The 17,053-nt window shown below is 40.0% G+C and overlaps 4 protein-coding genes across 5 annotated transcripts in view; 3 read left to right on the forward strand and 1 right to left on the reverse strand.

The window, feature by feature from the left end:
• PPP2CA (protein phosphatase 2 catalytic subunit alpha) overlaps window positions 1-17,053 on the forward strand; it is a 354,454-nt gene that overhangs the window by 325,525 nt on the left and 11,876 nt on the right. The window lies entirely within an intron of this gene.
• UBE2B (ubiquitin conjugating enzyme E2 B) overlaps window positions 1-17,053 on the reverse strand; it is a 262,616-nt gene that overhangs the window by 191,902 nt on the left and 53,661 nt on the right. The gene's annotated exons all lie outside the window — the stretch shown is intronic.
• VDAC1 (voltage dependent anion channel 1) overlaps window positions 1-17,053 on the forward strand; it is a 394,265-nt gene that overhangs the window by 139,728 nt on the left and 237,484 nt on the right. The window lies entirely within an intron of this gene.
• Window positions 1-17,053, forward strand: part of SKP1 (S-phase kinase associated protein 1) — a 105,881-nt gene that overhangs the window by 38,579 nt on the left and 50,249 nt on the right. The window lies entirely within an intron of this gene.

Genomic DNA, 17,053 nt, shown 5'->3' on the forward strand with positions numbered 1-17,053 from the left:
CTTAATTTCTAGGTACTATACATATGCCGATTTTTGGAACTCAGTGCATTATATGACTTTTAAGTCAATAGTTGGCCAGTTGACTAGTCTTTTGAAGAAAACATGGAAAGGAGGGAGGTAATGACGTAACTGAAAGACTGGACTGCGAGTTAGATTTGGACATGAATCCTTCCGCTCCTACTTGAGTAATTGGGACAGACTTTGGGACAACCACTTAACTTGGTCCTTGTTTTCCTGTCTATAAATTAAAATGTGTTCTGAGATTATACAGTCAATTCCGTTTTAAATTAGTGTGTTTAATATTGAACACCTATTGAATATCCAAGATTGCATACTCTTTTGAGGGAAATGAAAAGCAATGAAGAATAAGTATGCTTACTGTCAAGGAGTTATAAATCTAGTTGGAAAGAAAAGCATGGTATGAAAAGGTGTGGGAGATGGAGCATGGAATAGAGGGTTTGTGCTGGAAACTGTTGTAGAAGATAAGATATATCATACGGGATGCTAAAGTGGGGTGAGTGAAGCTAGTGCATCTAATATTGCTTTCCACATATTTGTAAAACTAAGATGTAGTGAGGTAAATCTCCATTGCTTGCTCTGCTTACGCAAATTTTAGTTCTGAGTGCCAAAAAAGATGGAAATAATATTTGAGAGTAGGTGTTTTATATAAAAGTTTCCATGGAATGGATCCGTTTTGGTGGATGTCATTACACAACCTTCATACTGTTTATAACTGGTATTTCAACTTTGAGGATGATATTAAACTTCCAAACTAAATTAATTTGAAGACAGTTTTTTTGAGTATGTGGAATCCATGAACTGATATTTTTTGTACAAGTCTTTCTAATAAAACAAAAGCTGTCTTTCACTGTTAATGTTTGTGTGCCAATGGCATCTGTGGGTGAAAGCTACGTATGTGCTCTTTGGTGTGATTGCCTTCTAAAGAGTAATTTTGAAAATTTGAGGGCTAATTTTTTTCATTAGTATATAATAATAGTGATTTTTTTTTTGGAGAAAAAAGATACTTGTTTGATAATAGTTGATAATTTTTTCAATCATAAGAAGGAATGATAATGTAAAAGCCTTCCTTCTACCCACCTAAAGATGCCTGATTTGAAGGGGAAATATTTAAATAGTAAAGCTGTATACCATGAGAGGTCATTGTTATTAAAAAATCCTGAGGCCATTATTTTGTTATCCCATCGACAATTAACAGTGTTATGTGTTCAAAACTGAGAAAATCTAAGTATGCATTTATAGACAAGGGTGAACATGGTTTTTAAATTACTGACTAGCTAAAAAGAATTTTAAGATGTGATTAAGGTTTATATAAAAGCCAAGGTTGTAGTGTATCGTATATTTTGTCATATTGAGGATCATAATTTGTTGATAGTTTAATAATTTGGTGTGCAGTTTTGTCTCAGGCTCAGTTCTATAGTCAGCATTATATCAGTATGACTGGCCTGGTATGTTTCAATCTACAGATTGAAAGGACTGAATAGTATCAACTTGTTTTTGCATTGACTACAGTAAACTTTTATCATGTGACTTCACCTTTGGTTTAGTGTGGGTATGATTCTTGGCTTTGTGCTTAACAAACATGTGGAGAACGTTGTTTGATAGCCAGACTTTTTTTTTTTTTCAAAGAAGTTCTTTACCTAGGTATGCTGTTTTCCATTGCTCTGCAAGCACTATAAATAAAGTGCAGTCATTAGTCATTAAAATGTTAGTTTTAACATTTGTTACGTGAGTATGGAAATAACAAACTGCTTGCTTCTAATTACATGAGCTGAAAAATATTTGACCAAGATGACATTCTTATATGAAGTGGGTAATATATTGGTGTATGTGTGTACATTTCATTTTAAAGGCTGTTTGGCTCATTTACCTAGAAGTGATTTGAATGTTGAGGACAAACAGGTGAGGGAATCTTGTTACAGAACATTATTTTTATCATACTTTTATAAGATAGTTATTGTTCTCAGTTTCAGATACAAACCAAAGACTCAGAAAGGTAAAGTGACTCGACTAAAGGGGCTAAAAGTGAGATTGCCAAGGCTTGTGGATTCTAAGCCTGATGTTCTCGTATTGCTTCACAGATCCCCTTCTCTTTTCAGAGGTACTGTTAATAGTGAAAGATGTAGGTGAATTGGGGCCAAGCTAAATTGGGAAGTCAACACTTTCGTAAAATGAAACTTTTTTTTTTTTTTTTCGAGACAAGATCTTACTCTGTCACCCAGTCTGGAGTACAGTGGTGCAATCTTGGCTCACTGCAACCTCCACCTCCCAGGTTCAAGCAGTTCTCTTGCCTCAGCCTCCCTAGTAGCTGGAATTACAGGCACCCGCCACTGTGCCCAGCTGTTTTGTATTTTTAGTAGAGATGGGATTTCACCACGTTGGCCAGGATAGTCTCGAACTCCTGACCTTCAGTGATCCACCTGCCTCAGCCTCCCAAAGGGCTGGGATTACAGGATTGAGCCAGCACTCCCGGCCAAAACATTATTCAAAACATTATTTTTATTTTCATTGCTTAAAAGTTTCCTGTTCATGTTACGTACTGTTGTCCCACTTTGTCCTGGAAAGAGTAATTATTATTCAGTTTTGAATGTAGCTGACAACATTTGCCCCTCAAATAAGATTGGTGAGATGAAAACCCTAGATAATTTCCCTTGTATTCACAGTATAAATCATGATCCAGAGACTGAGCTCTAAACTATTCTAATAAAGTATAACTGACTTTTTATATTGTTCATTGCAGCTGAAAAATGCCTCTTTTCAGCAGGGCGAGGTGGCCCACATGCCTGTAATCCCAGCACTTTGGGAGGCCGAGGCAGGTGGATCACAAGGTCAGACAGAGACCAATCCTGGCTAACACGGTGAAACCCCATCTATACTTAAAAATACAAAAAATTAGCCGGGCGTGGTGGCACGCAACTGTAGTCCCAGCTACTCGGGAGGCTGAGGCAGGAGAATTGCTTGAACCCGGAGTCAGAGGTTGCAGTGAGCCAAGATGGTGCCACTGCACTCCAGCCTGGGCGACAGAGGGAGACCCCCCCACACACACACATGCAAAAGCCTCTTTTCATCCTCTTAGCTTCCACAGTCAGATGTCATGCATGTGTGTATTTGTTTCATGGTCTCCTAGGCAGGAAGCTGTAATGCATCTAGTTTGGAGTTGACTTCATGAGGAAACAGAAAAGGTGAACATTCCCGCTATTCAGAAACAGGTTCCCCAACCCTCCCTACGTTCTCCATTGGGGCCAGAATTGTATGTTTTCACAAAATTGGCAGTAAGGCTAAGTTGAAGCTTGTGTACTGTAGAAAGAATGAAGGACCCTTCAGGAGTATGTGGGATAACATTTGTATTACCAGTCTGGTGTGGCCCTGTTTTATGGCAGCAAATATGTTCCCTATCTCATGGTGAGTCAGGTTTGTCAGAGTTACCTGTGAGATATCCTTTGCTTAGTTTGAAAGGGGTGAGTTAGGAAAACTAAGAGACTGGGTTTGATGGGGTCATATCAGGCTACTGAGGAGAGAGGCAGTTATATGCAACAGGGAGACACTATTTACTCTTTCTACTTTGACCCATTTATCTTATATCATTATCGTCCTTGCCTGAAAAAGCTGTCAACCTCCACTCATACACAAACAGATCTGAATTGGATGAGAACTATGAAGGAGGAAGATTTTTGTTTTTGTATGTGTGTGGTTTTTTTTGTTCTTTTTTTTTTGAGATAGTCTCACGGTCACCCAGGCTGGAGTGCAGTGGTGTGATCTCAGCTCGCTGCAACCTCTGCCTCCCAAGTTCAAGCAGTTCTCCTGCCTCAGCCTCCCAAATAGTTGGGATTATAGGTGTGTGCCACCACGCCCAGCTAATTTATGTATTTTTAGTAGAGAGTCTGGTTTTACCATGTTGGCCTTGCTGGTCTTGAATTCCTTACCTCAAGTGATCCACCCGCCTCAGCCTCCCAAAGTGCTGGGATTACAGGCATGACTCTCTGCACCCAGCTAACTGCTTAATTTCTTCACAGTGCAGTATTATTGCCTGTTTATTTATTGGTCTGTTGTGGATTGTGGTTTAGAATGGATGAACAAGGCAGTGGCGCAGATATGTGTATATCTGAATCTGGGCATTTTTTAAACTAAACGTGACCAGTTGGCCAGTCCCTCTTGCACCCTGTGTTGCCACTTCTGCCTTAGTTTAGTCACGTAGTTACTACTACAGATGGGGATTTTTACCCTGCTGGTGTTGGGGCTGGAAGAAGGTTGCATACCTTTGTGCTAGATTGGGACCAGGAGTAGAATGGGAGACAAGCAGTAGCATGTGTTTACCTGGCCAAAGGCATGCCAAGTGTAGTTCACAGGGGTTATGGAGTGTCAGTGATGCTATCGTGTGACAGTGTACATTTGTTTTTGGAACCAATATTTAATAAACCTTCATTGATGCATTACTGTCTCTACTGAACTTTGTCTAAAAAGCACTACCTTATTCTTGTGTATAAGCATTTCTTAGTTTGGTTTTGCTCTAATTAATAGTACAGTTTTGGATTAGTCAGAAGATTGACTTTGTAGTTAATTCCAGATAGGGAATGTTTTAGAATGCTTGTGCCGGCGGTGGTCAAGTAACTTATTTTTCTGCCGCTCATCATCTGTAAATGAGCAATAATGCCCACTATCTATTTCTTTTGGCTGGCTTTACTTAATAAAATAGGCTTAAGGAATGATTTAGGATGGGGTAGAATTCTAGTAATGAAATCAACCTTAAAGACCCATCTACGCTGGTGGGGCACAGTGGCTCACGCCTGTAATCCTGCCACTTCGGGAGGCTGTGGCAGGTGGATCACGAGGTCAGGAGATGGAGCCCATCCTGGCTAACACGGTGAAACCCCGTCTCTACTAAAAATACAAAAATTTTAGCCAGTCATGGTGGCGGGCACCTGTAGTCCCAGCTACTCGGGAGGCTGAGGCAGGAGAATCGCTTGAACCTGGGAGGCGGAGGTTGCAGTGAGCCAAGAAACTACATATATAGCAGCATTTCTCAGTTGTATAAGTAGATTAAAACTTTTTTTTTTTCTATGCAGGAATGATTGGGAATGTTTAATTCATTCACATATGTAGGTTAGTTGGTAAAGATTGAGTTTAGACTGTTGTGCATATGAGACATAGGGCTTTAAGGATCTTTCCTTTTGGTCAGAGGCAAAGGTGATTATATTGCAGAAACAGACAGGAAAACTCACAAATTTTATATTTTTCTTTCATTACAATTTTAGAATTATCCCTCATTGCCAACATTTTTCTTTTATTTAGGTCCTAAGCCTTAGAGCCAAACAGAAAATCCTAGTTACTAGAGTATTACCTGGAGGGTTAAACTTTTAAAGTACAACCATACTGATTTTAATCAAAGAAGATTGAAATGTTTCATCAGATATTAGCAGTATCTGTTTAGTGTAATTAATGAAAGACAAGTAGTCATGACATATTGGTCAGTGGTGGACTGCATATGATGGTGGTCCTATAAAATTATAATGGAGCTGAAAAATTCCTATCACCTAGTGACCTTGTAATGTCATAGTGTAACACTTTATGTTGTTTATGTTTAGTTATACAAATACTTCACATTATGTTAACAGTTGCCTACAGCATTCAGTACAGTAAGTGCTGTACAAGTTTGTAGTCTAGGAGCAATAGGCTATCCAATAGCCTAGGTTCGTAGTAGTCTATACTATCTAGATTTGTGTAAGAACACTCTGATGTTCACACAACAACTAAATCATTTGATGTATCCCTGTGGTTAAGCAACACATGATTAGTATGAAGAATGTTTTGATAGTTGAAGGAAATTAACTCAAGACTCATTTGCTTCCAGGGCTAGTAATGTGTTCTACATCATGTATCACCCCACCCCTCAAACTGCTAGCCCTATATACTAACTTACCACAAACCTTGGATTTTTTTGCACCGTTATCAAAACGACATATCAAATCAACTGTTCGTCTTGATGTAAAAACAGTATGAGACAAAATGAAATTCTCTTGGAATATTGAAAAAAATTTTTTTGCCTGTGAATTTAGTAATTTTACTTCTTAAGAGTTTTCAAATGATTTCAGTTCTTAAACTGAAAAGTAAAATTCAAAAATTAATTGCATTTTTTCCAGTTTTTCTTCTATGTCTTTATATTGGTGGAACTGTCCAGCTATATGGTAAGGATATGAAATGTTAAATTTACTTGAGCTAGAGTTACAATGAACATTAGAATTAATAATCAGACTTTTTTTTTTTTTTTTTTGAGAAGGAGTTTTGCTCTTGTTGCCTAGGCTGGAGTGCAATGGCACAATCTTGGCTCACCACAACCTCCACCTCCCGGATTCAAGCGATTCTCCTGCCCCAGCTTCCCGGGTAACTGGATTACAGGCATGCACCATCATGCCCGGCTAATTTTTGTATTAGTAGTAGACACGGGGTTTCTCCGTGTTGGTCAGGCTGGTCTCGAACTCCCGACCTCAGGTGATCCGCCCACCTCGGCCTCCCAAAGTGCTGGAATTACAGGCATGAGCCATCTCGCCCGGCCAATAATCAGACTTTTAGTAGTAAAATTACTTTCAAAAATGGAGATTCCTTTGTCAAATAGAACTATTAGTAGTACTAAGATTGTAAAGAGGTTATTTGTGTCTGATTTTGAGTTTGATCCTACAGAGAAGACACGTTAGGCCAGCATTGACATTTTCCATCAAGGGCAGAATTGATGATACAAAAACTCGATTTCTGTCTAAGCATGGTGGCTCATACCTGTAATCCCGGTGCTTTGGGAGGCAGAGGCTGGAAGCTCACTGGAAACTAGGAGTTTGAGACCAGCTTGGGCAATGTAGTGAGACTACTGTTTCTACAAAACAAAAAATAGGTTTCTTTAGTTAAGTATAGATCATTGATCTGTGATGAATCTGAACGCTTTTTCCTCAGTATAGATCTTGGGGTTCTTCTGTGTTTGACTACCTTCTTTTGAAGGAAACCACCTTTTTTTTTTTTTTTGAGACATCTCCCACTGTCGCCCCAGGCTGCAATGTACAATCTCAGCCCACTGCAACCTCCGCTTCCTGGGTTCAAGCGATTCTCCGGCTTCCGCCTCCTGAGTAGTTGGCATTATAGGCATGCACCACCATGCCCAGCTAATTTTTGTATTTTTAGTGGGGAGCAGGGGGTTTCTCCGTGTTGGCCAGGCTGGTCTCAAACGCCTGACCTCAAGCGATCCACCCACCTTGGCCTCCCAAAGTGTTGGGATTACAGGCATGAGCCACTGTGCCCAGCCGAAACCACTTTTAATATATTATACCTTTAGAATATTAGTTATATCATGATTCCTTTCATGTAACTAACAACAAAAGTGAATATTAACCCCAAATATTGGAACTAGTATTTTGAAGCAAGTTATTTCTTGGTATACTTGAGTGCCAGAATTGGTACTGCTATGTGATTAACTGTTTTTGAGACTGAGAAAACATTTTGCTGGACATCTGATGAAATTATCTTAAAAACAGTGCTTGAGTGTTTTCCCTGGAATATAGTGGCAAGAGTACTCTGTTGTCCATCAGAGCCACTTGCTGCTCTCAAATGGCCTTGCTGTTGAATGGCATAATATGATTTTATTGGAGTACCCAAGTCCTAAGACGTGAAGAATAAGGGTTATTATCTCAGTCTCATCTTTTCTCTGAGATAGCATTTGTTCAAGAAATGTTACCTGTTTTCAATGGTGAAGGGAGTGAGAGTCTGTTTAGGAGTTACTGTATACATTAAACATTGGTGACCAGCTTTTAAAGAATTAGAGGCTAGGCCTAGTGACTTACACCTATAATCCCACCACCTTGGGAGGCCAAGGCAGGAGGATATCTTGAGCCCGGGAGTTCCAGACCAGCCTAGGCAACGTAGTGTGAGACCTTGTCTCTACAAAAAAATTTTTACTTTTTAATTTTAATTTTTATTTTTTGAGATGGAGTTTTGCTCTGTCACCCAGGCTGGAGTGCAGCGGCATGATCTTGGCTCACTGCAACCTCCATCTCCTGGGTTCAAGTGATTCACCTGCCTCAGGCTCCTGAGTAGCTGGGACCGCAGGCGAGGGCTACCATGCCCAGAATAATTTAAAGTTAATGTCATAATGTTAACGATGCAGGTTTAAGATGCTGATATAAAAAGAAGCTTGAGTAGTTGTCGTGTAATCCTAGGATTTAAGTATAGATTTTAAAATGAAAAGCTCTTAGAAAATGGGGAGATGTGATAACTTTTCCTAACACTTGTAGGAGAAAAATTACAAAGCGAAAATGGGCATAGAAAATTTCTGGCTATGTATTTAAAAAATAAGAGAAAATGCCAAAAAGTTACTTAAAATAACAGTTTGAAATAGTTTATACACATACTTAAGAACATCATCTAGCTCTTAATGATTAGATGTTCAAAAATATACACGGACAACTTGTATAAGAGGAGAAATAACTGATGGTAAATAAACATGGAATAAAAAGTTTGTACTCAGAAATGAAAAATGCCAATGAAATTAGTGAGATCACCTTTTATATCCGAAATAACTGAGAATGAGTATATTCTTTCATTTATTTACTGTATAACAAATTGGCATAATTGAGTTTTATAGTACATATGAAACAAAAAAAAAGTTAATGCGCTTTTGCCCCATAATCCCACTATTAAAGCTTTTTGAAAGGAAATAATTCAAATGAGCAATAATACTGTACATGTATAAGTCTATTTAGAAGGGCATTATGTAGTTTTAAAAAAATCACTATAATGTAGAAACTTGAGTTAGTGAGTATGAAACTTTAGGACACAATGAGATGCTGATCAGTTATAAATAAGAGGTTTCTGTGGGTAGAAACTGAAAGGTAATAGAAATGAAAAGAGTTCTGGTTGGTAAGAATAAGATAGTTGTATATCTTAAAGCTTTCATTGAAATCTTAACATTTTAATTTTTTTTTTTTTTTTTTTTTTTTTTTTTAGCATTTTTTTGTTTGTTTTGAGAGAGAGTCTTACTGTGTTGCCTAGGCTGGAGTTCAGTGGCATGATCTCAGCTCACTGCAACCTCTACCTCCTGGGTTCCAGCAATTCTCATGCTGCAGCCTCCCAAGTAGCTGAGATTACAGGCCTGTGCCATCTTACCTGGCTGATTTTTGTATTTTTAGTAGAGATGGGGTTTTACCGTGTTGGCCAGGCTGGTCCCAAACTCTTGACCTCAAGTCATCCACCTGCGTTGGCTCCCAAAGACATAAGCCACTGTGTCTGGGCTTTTCATTCAGCTTTTTTTTAATGCAAAGAATTGTAACATGGTTGTAATCATTTTGTGCTTTTATTTACTTATTTTAAGATAACATCATCATAGCTCATGGGAACCTTGAACTCCTGGGCTCAAGCGATTCTTCTGCCTCAGCCTTTCTAACAGCTGGGACCACAGAGTTCACTACCATCCCTAGCTAATTTTTATTTTTTGTAGAGACAGGGTCTTGCCACGTTGCCCAGGCTGATCTTGAACTCCTGAGCTCAAGCAATCCTCCTGCCACAGCCTTCCAAGTAGCTGGCACTACAGATGTGTACCAGTATGCCCAGCTAATATTTTAATTGTTTTGTGGAGATGGGGTTTTGGTATGTTGCCCAGGCTGAGCAGTAATATTTTGAAAGGAATCTTTTTTTTTTTTCCCCTGAGCAATGGGTCTCAACAATACACTTAAAATATTCAGTATACCATGCTGTAAGCAGATGTGCTGTCATCCAGGCTTTGTTGTTCCGTTTTTGGAGCACAGGCATAGTAGATTTAGCATAATTCTTAAGTGCTGAAGAATGGCTTACCACTTAAAAATGGTTTTCAGAATGGTGAACGAGCATTGGCTTCAACTGAAAGTCACCAGCTACATTAGTCTTTAACAAGAATCAGCCTGTCCGTTGAAGGTTTGAGGGCAGGCATTGACTTCTCTAGCTAGTAAAATCCTAGGTGGCATCTTCTTCCACTAGAGGACTATTTTGTCTACATTGAAAACCTGTTGTTTAGTGCAGCCACCTTCATCACTTAGGTAGATCGCCTGGGAAACTTGTAGTTTCTGTATCAGTACTTGATGCCTCATCTTGCACTTTTATGTTAATGGAAATGGGTTCTTAAATCTGTTGAGCCAGTCTGCTAGCTTTAAGCTTAACTTCTGTAGCTTCCTCACCTCTGTTAGCTTTCATAGAATTGAAGAATTAGGACCTACCTCTGAATTAGGCTTTGGGGTTTTTTTTTTTTTTTTTTTTTTTTGAGACGGAGTCTCGCTCAGTCGCCCAGGCTGAAGTGCAGTGGCTCGATCTCGGCTTACTGCAAGCTCCGTCTCCCGGGTTCACGCCATTCTCCTGCCTCAGCCTCCCGAGTAGCTGGGACTACAGGCGCCTGCCGCCACGCCCAGCTAATTTTTTGCATTTTTAGTAGAGACGGGGTTTCACCATGTTAGCCAGGATGGTCTCGATCTCCTGACCTCATGATCCACCCGCCTCAGCCTCCCAAAGTGCTGGGATTACAGGCGTGAGCCACCGCGCCCGGCCAGGCTTTGGCTTTTAAGCGAATGTTGTGGCTGATTTGATCTATCCAAACCACTAAAACTTTGTCTATATCAGCAGTGAGACTGTTTGGCTTACTATTTGTGTGTTCACTGAAGTAGCATTTCTAATTTCCTTAAAGAACTTTTCCTTTGCATTTATACCTTGGCAGTTTGGTGCAAGAAGCCTACCTTTAGGCCTGTCTTGAGTTTCCATATGCCCTCTCCTAAGTTTAATAATTTCTAACTTTTCATTTAAAGTGAGAGATATGCAAGTCTTCCTTTCACTTGAACATTTGGAGGCCATTGTAGGGTTATTAATTGGCCTAATTTCAATATTGTATCTCAGGGGATAGGGAGCCCCAAGGAGAGGAAGAGACAGAATGGCCGGTCAGCAGCAGTAAGAATATATACGACATTTATTAATTTCATTATCTTATGGGCACGGTTTGTAGTGCCCCAAAACAATTAATAATAGTAACATCAAAGATCACTGATCACATATCACCATAACATATAATAGTAATGAAAAGGTTTGAAATAATTTTAGAAGTATGAAGATGTGACAGAGAGACAAGAAGTGAGCACATGATGGTGGGAAAATGGTGCTGATAGACTTGCTCCACACAGAGTTGCCACAAAGCTTTGATTTATTAAAAAATGCAACATATGCAAAGTGCAGTAAAGTGAAGCACAGTAAAATGAGGCATGCCTGTAGTTATTGTGTGCTCTTAAGGAAATTACTGTTACTATTTTTGAGACGGAGTCTCGGAGTCTGGCTCTGTCACCCAGGCTTGAGTGCAGTGGCGTGGTCTCTGCTCACTGCAACCTCGCCTCCCAGGTTCAAATGATGATTCTCCTACCTCAGCCTCCTGAGTAGCTGGGATTACAGGTGCCCGCCACCACACCTGGCTAAGTTTTTTGTATTTTTAGTACAGATGGGGTTTCACCATGTTGGCCAGGCTGGTTTCGAAACTCCTGACCTCAAGTGATTCATCCGCCTTGGCCTCCCAAAGTGCTAGGATTACAGACGTGAGCCACCGTGCTCAGCCAAAAATGATAAGTGGTTAGTGAATCTGTTTTTGGTTCATGTACTTTTAAAAACTGTCTTCCGCTGGGCGCAGTGGCTATAATCCCAGCCTTTGGGAGGCCAGGGTGGATGGGTCACCTCAGGTCCAGAGTTCAAGACCAGCCTGGGCAAGATGGTGAAATCCTGTCTCTACTAAAAAAAAAAAAAAAAAAAATTAGCTGGACGTGGTGGCATGCACCTGTAATCCCAGCTACTCAGGAAGCTGAGGCAGGAGAACCTAGGAGGCGGAGGTTCCAGTGAACCGAGATTGCGTCATTGCACTCCAGCCCAGGCAACAAGAGCGAAACTCTGTCTCAAAAACAAAAACAAAATCGTTGTCTTCCATGAAAAACAGCATGGATGATTTATGAAGTCTAGTTTAAGCCTGCTTTGTTTGTAATTTCATGTTACTACAGTGGTTATGATGGCCTGTATTCAAGAATGTTGAGTCTGTGGGTCATTTATCTTATAGCTGATTAATAGTGGATTGGAAATAAGGTTGTGGGATTTCTGAATCCAAACCAGAATGCCGAGAGGATACTGGTAATAAGATAGTGTCCTCAGTAGTGCATGCCTGCAGTCCCAGCTACTCCGGAGACAGGTGGGAGGATTACTTGAGCTTGGGTGGGAGATCAAGGCTGCAGTGAGCCATGATAGTGCTTTTGAGACCTTGTCTCAAAAAAAAAAAAAAAAAGGTTTTAAAAAGTATCCTTAAAGATTGCTTTCCTTCAAGTGAATCTGCAAATTTTTTGGATTCTAGGACAGTGTGAAATGTTTAACTTCCCACAGTTACTTTGATAAGGTGTTATTAAGAGAATAGCCTCATTCCAGTTTTAACCTTGTTCTTGGAAGTTTATACCAAATTTTTGTTTGCTTGAAATTCATTCATTTCAGTCTATACCCTTTGACTGAATTTCAGAAGGGTTCTGATAAATGAAAACCAATATGGTACTAATTATATTCTTTTTTTTTTTTTTGAGATGGAGTCTCGCTCTGTCACCCAGGCTATAGTGCAATGGCATGATCTTGGGTCATTGGGTTCAAGTGATGCACCTGCCCTCAGCCTCCTGAGTAGCTAGGATTACAAGTGTGTGCCACCATTCCTGGCTTTTTAGTAGAGCCGGGGTTTCACTATGTTGGTCAGGCTGGTCTCGAGCTCCTGACCTCAAGTGATCCACCTGCCTTGGCCTCCCAAAGTGCTGGGATTATAGGTGTGAGCCACTGTGCGCAGCCCTAATTACATTCTTTTAAAAACTTTATCTTAATTTTTTTCCCAGATGTTGACCATATTACCTAAGAAATTTGAGATCCTGGAAAAATGTTTTAGGGGAAGCAAAAGGTTTGGTATGTGTGATTTGCTTTTGCTTGTCCTTCAGTTCTTAATTCAGGTGACATGAGACTTTATAGAAGTCAAAATGCCACAGTAAAAAGGTGGTTATTAAAAATAAAAAACCTCAAATGTCAAAATTAAGTTACTTAAAAGTCTGGTTCTACCATTTACTTTGAGTATTAAATTAGACAGTTGAGATTGTGTAACCACCTTTGAAAATGATGGTTGCTAAAGGTCTGGAGGCTCTGGAGGTGATCCATAAAGCCACTCTTATTAGGTGCTTTCAGGATTTACAAGGCCTAAGTCCTTGTCATACATAGCACAGCTTATCTTTATTTTATTTTTAATTTTTTTTTTTTTTTTGAAATGGCTGTCTACCAGGCTGGAGTGTGGTGGTATGATCACGGCTCACTGCATCCTTGAACTCCTGGGCTCAGGCGATTCTCCCAGTTCAGCCTTCTGGGTACCTAAAACTTCAGTGGCTAATTTTTTTATTTTCTATAGAGGGGTCTCAATATGTTGTTGCCCAGGCTGGCCTCTGAACTGCTGACCATCCTCCTGCTTTTGCTTTCCAAAGTGTTGGGATTACAGGCATGAGCTGCTGCACTTGCCAAAATGATTTTTTTTTTTTTTGAGATGGAGTCTTGCTCTGTCACTCTGGCTATAGTGCAGTGAAGCCATCTTGGCTTACTGCAACCTCCGCCTCCCAGGTTCAAACGATTCTCGTGCCTCAGTTTCCCAAGTAGCTGAGATTACAGCCATGCACCACAGCACCCAGCTGTTTTGTGTTTTTAGTAGAGACAGGGTTTTACCATGTTGGCCAGGCTGGTCTGGAACTCCTGACCTCAGGTAATCCACTCGCCTCAGCCTCGCAAAGTATTGGGATTTGGGATTACAGGCATGAGCCACCGCACCCAGCCCAAAATGATCTTTTATATGAACATCTGTAGCTTTTATTGTTCTAGTGTTCTGGTGTAGTCTGTTTTATTGTAGTAGTAACTATCTGAGAGCTGGTAAGTTGAGACCAAAAAAAAAAAAAAAAAAAAAAAAAAAACAACAAAACAACCAAAATCATGCTTAAAACTGGTTCTTTCCAAGGTTGCATTTTTGTTAAGATCTACTTAATAGTTGATTGGGTGATTTTTTAATTTAGTTTAATTTTTATTTTTCTTTCTCTGGTCTGAGGGGTGATTGCTTCTACTGTATACCACTGTTAACGCCAGTGTTTAATTATACTTGTTCTGATCTGTGAAGTTTGGTAGGAAGGGAAGAAACAGCTTTGGTTAGCTTTTCTGGATTCACAAGTTAGAAATTTCACTTAAGAGTTAACTGTTCTTTTTATTTTAAAGGACAGTTTGGTAATGTCCACATTTAAAAATCAAACTACCTGATACACTAGTTAAATTCACTTCATAGTATCTTCTCTCAGGAAATGTGCCTGCATATGTATACAAAGGAGAAAATACTAGGATATATATTGCTGTCGTTTCACACTGCTCTGCCATTGTAATTGGTCAGGGGATACTCTGCCTCCCCTATGAGAAATTGACCAGCTGTCTCAATAAATGTTATATATTATTATGTATTGTTAGAAAAGCAGGCTGCTGAACAATATTGTTTCTAGTTTAAAAATGCAAAGGAAAACTACTGTTTCTGTAGACATACAGTATGTGTGTAAACTTTGTAAACAAAGTTTTAAAAGGATATACAGACAGTCCCCGATTTTTTCGACTTAATGATGGTGTGAAAGTGATAGACATTCAGTATACCCCTCAGTTTATGATGGGACTACATCCCTACATCCAGATAAGTGTATCATAAATTGAAAGCATTGTAAGCTGAAAACACACTTTTGACTCGATTATGTTTACAATAGGATTATCTGGATGCAGCTGTGTTACAGATTGAGGAGCATCTGTACATCAGGATTTTATTGGTAACTGTGCCCAAAGGGGTTGGGATTGTGCAGGGTGCTCAAAGGGAACATTTCATTTTATCTGTGCCAAATTTTTTTACAAGAATGTATTACTAATTTGTATAGTTTAAAAAATAGATGTGTTTATCGTTGTGATTTGCCTAAATTGAAATAACAGCAACAAATAGCATTTAGACTTAATTTTCCTTCATGATTTGAATAGAAATTTTGAGTCACTTTTAGTAAGGAACTTCAGGCAGTCCTGAAAGTCAATTTTTTATTATTCATACAGAGGAGAGCCTTGCAGGTAAACAGATATTCACAGATGTATGTTAACATTTAACTTCTGATAGATTTAAATGTGAAAATTACATCAAGGCAAGATGTACACGGTATATAACCATCTGTTTTCTTATGTCATGCCCTTTTAAAACTTCTGAATAACTTTGGCAAGTTTCTTCTCAGTGTAGGACTTATTTCATTCAGTTATTTTCATTAATATATGATAGGTGCTGAAAAAACACTAGATGTGGTATTAATGCCAGACAGACTTGGTAATGGAATATGCCTAGCGAATTTGTGTTTTTTCGTGATAATTAATGGGAAGCTGGAATTACCCTGGAGAGAAAAATTTCAAAATGAAGTAGGATTTGATAATAATGGGTTGTACATATTTCTTAATAGATATCTCAGGCCGTTGTAGTGGCTAACACCTGTAATCCAGCACTTTGGGAGGCAGAGGCGGGCAAATCATTTAAGCTCAGGAGTTCGAGGCCAGCCTGGACAACATGGTGAAACCTCACCTCTACAAAAAATACAAAATAGGCATAATGGTGCACACCTGTGGTCCCAGTTATTCATGGAGACTGAGGCAGGAGGATCGTTTGAACCTGGGAGGTAGAGGTTATAGTGAGCCGAGATCACGCCACTGTACTCCAGCCTGGTCTTGAACTCCTGGGCGCTCAAGCCGTCCACCCTCCTTAGCCTCCCAAAGTGTTGGGATTATAAGCATGAGCCACAGTGTAAATTGAAAAAAGCACAGTGGAAATTTCTTCTAAACTCAGTAAAATGTTAGGTCACTTTAGGGATGTCACTGGTTGGTAGGCATCCTGAAATAGGCCCCCAAAAATGTTTGAAGACTTGAAAATAGTGGTTCTTAAACTTGGTTGCACACTGAGGAAAGGAAGGGTTGGGGTGTTTAAAAATTATTGATGGTTTGATTCCACTCTCCACAATTCTTACTTGATTAATTAGGGGAAGGGATGGGCGTTGGTGTTTTTGTTTTTGTTTTCAGACAGAGTCTTGATCTGTCACCTAGGCTGGAGTGCAGTGATGAGATCTTGGCTCACTGCAACCTCCACCTCCCAGGTTTAAGCAGTTCTCCTGCCTCAGCCTCCCAGGTAGCTGGTACTACAGTCATGCAGCTCCATGCCTGGCTAATTTTTTTGTATTTTTAGTGGAGACGGGGTTTCACCATGATGGCCAGGCTGGCCTCGAACTCCTGACCTCAAGTGATCCGCCCACCTCGGCCTCCTGAAGTGCTGGGATTACAGCTGTGAGCCACTGGGCCTGGCTGGGCATTGGGATTTTCGATGTGCAGCTAAGATTGCATTACCAATGCCTTGAACCCAGTCCTTGTCATCTGTGGTTGTCATGGCTTGTTAGCAACAATTCTCTGATACTTTGTTTTGGTATCTTATGTAAAGAGGTCTCTCCCAGTTACCCTTTCCCTTTCCTTTGTGACACTTAACACAGTGTACTTTTGGCTTGGTTACTTGTTTGTGGTCCTTCTTCCCTCTATGGTAGTGGGAATGAGCCATCTTGTTCACCACTGTATGTCCAGTTGCTAGCACGGGACTCGGTACATAGTAGTCACTCAGATGGCTGAGCAAATGATTTTCTCATAGGCATGGGCCACGGTGCCTGGCCAAAAACATGTTTTTAAAAAGTCAAACAGGGCTGAGGTGAGGTAGATTATGCATGTAATCCCAAGCCTTGGGAGGATGAGGCTGGAGGATCACTTGAACCCAGGAGTTCGAGAACACCTGTGCAACGTGGTGAAACCCCATCTCTACAGAGAAGTTTGTGAAAATTAGCCAGCCATGGTGGCATGTCCCTGTGGTCCCCGCTACTGAGGTGGGAGGTGGGAAGATTCCCTGAGCCAAGAAGATCCAGGGTAT

The sequence above is a fragment of the Macaca thibetana genome, chromosome 6 (assembly GCF_024542745.1).
Source record: "Macaca thibetana thibetana isolate TM-01 chromosome 6, ASM2454274v1, whole genome shotgun sequence".
Classification (NCBI taxonomy): Eukaryota; Metazoa; Chordata; class Mammalia; order Primates; family Cercopithecidae; genus Macaca; species Macaca thibetana.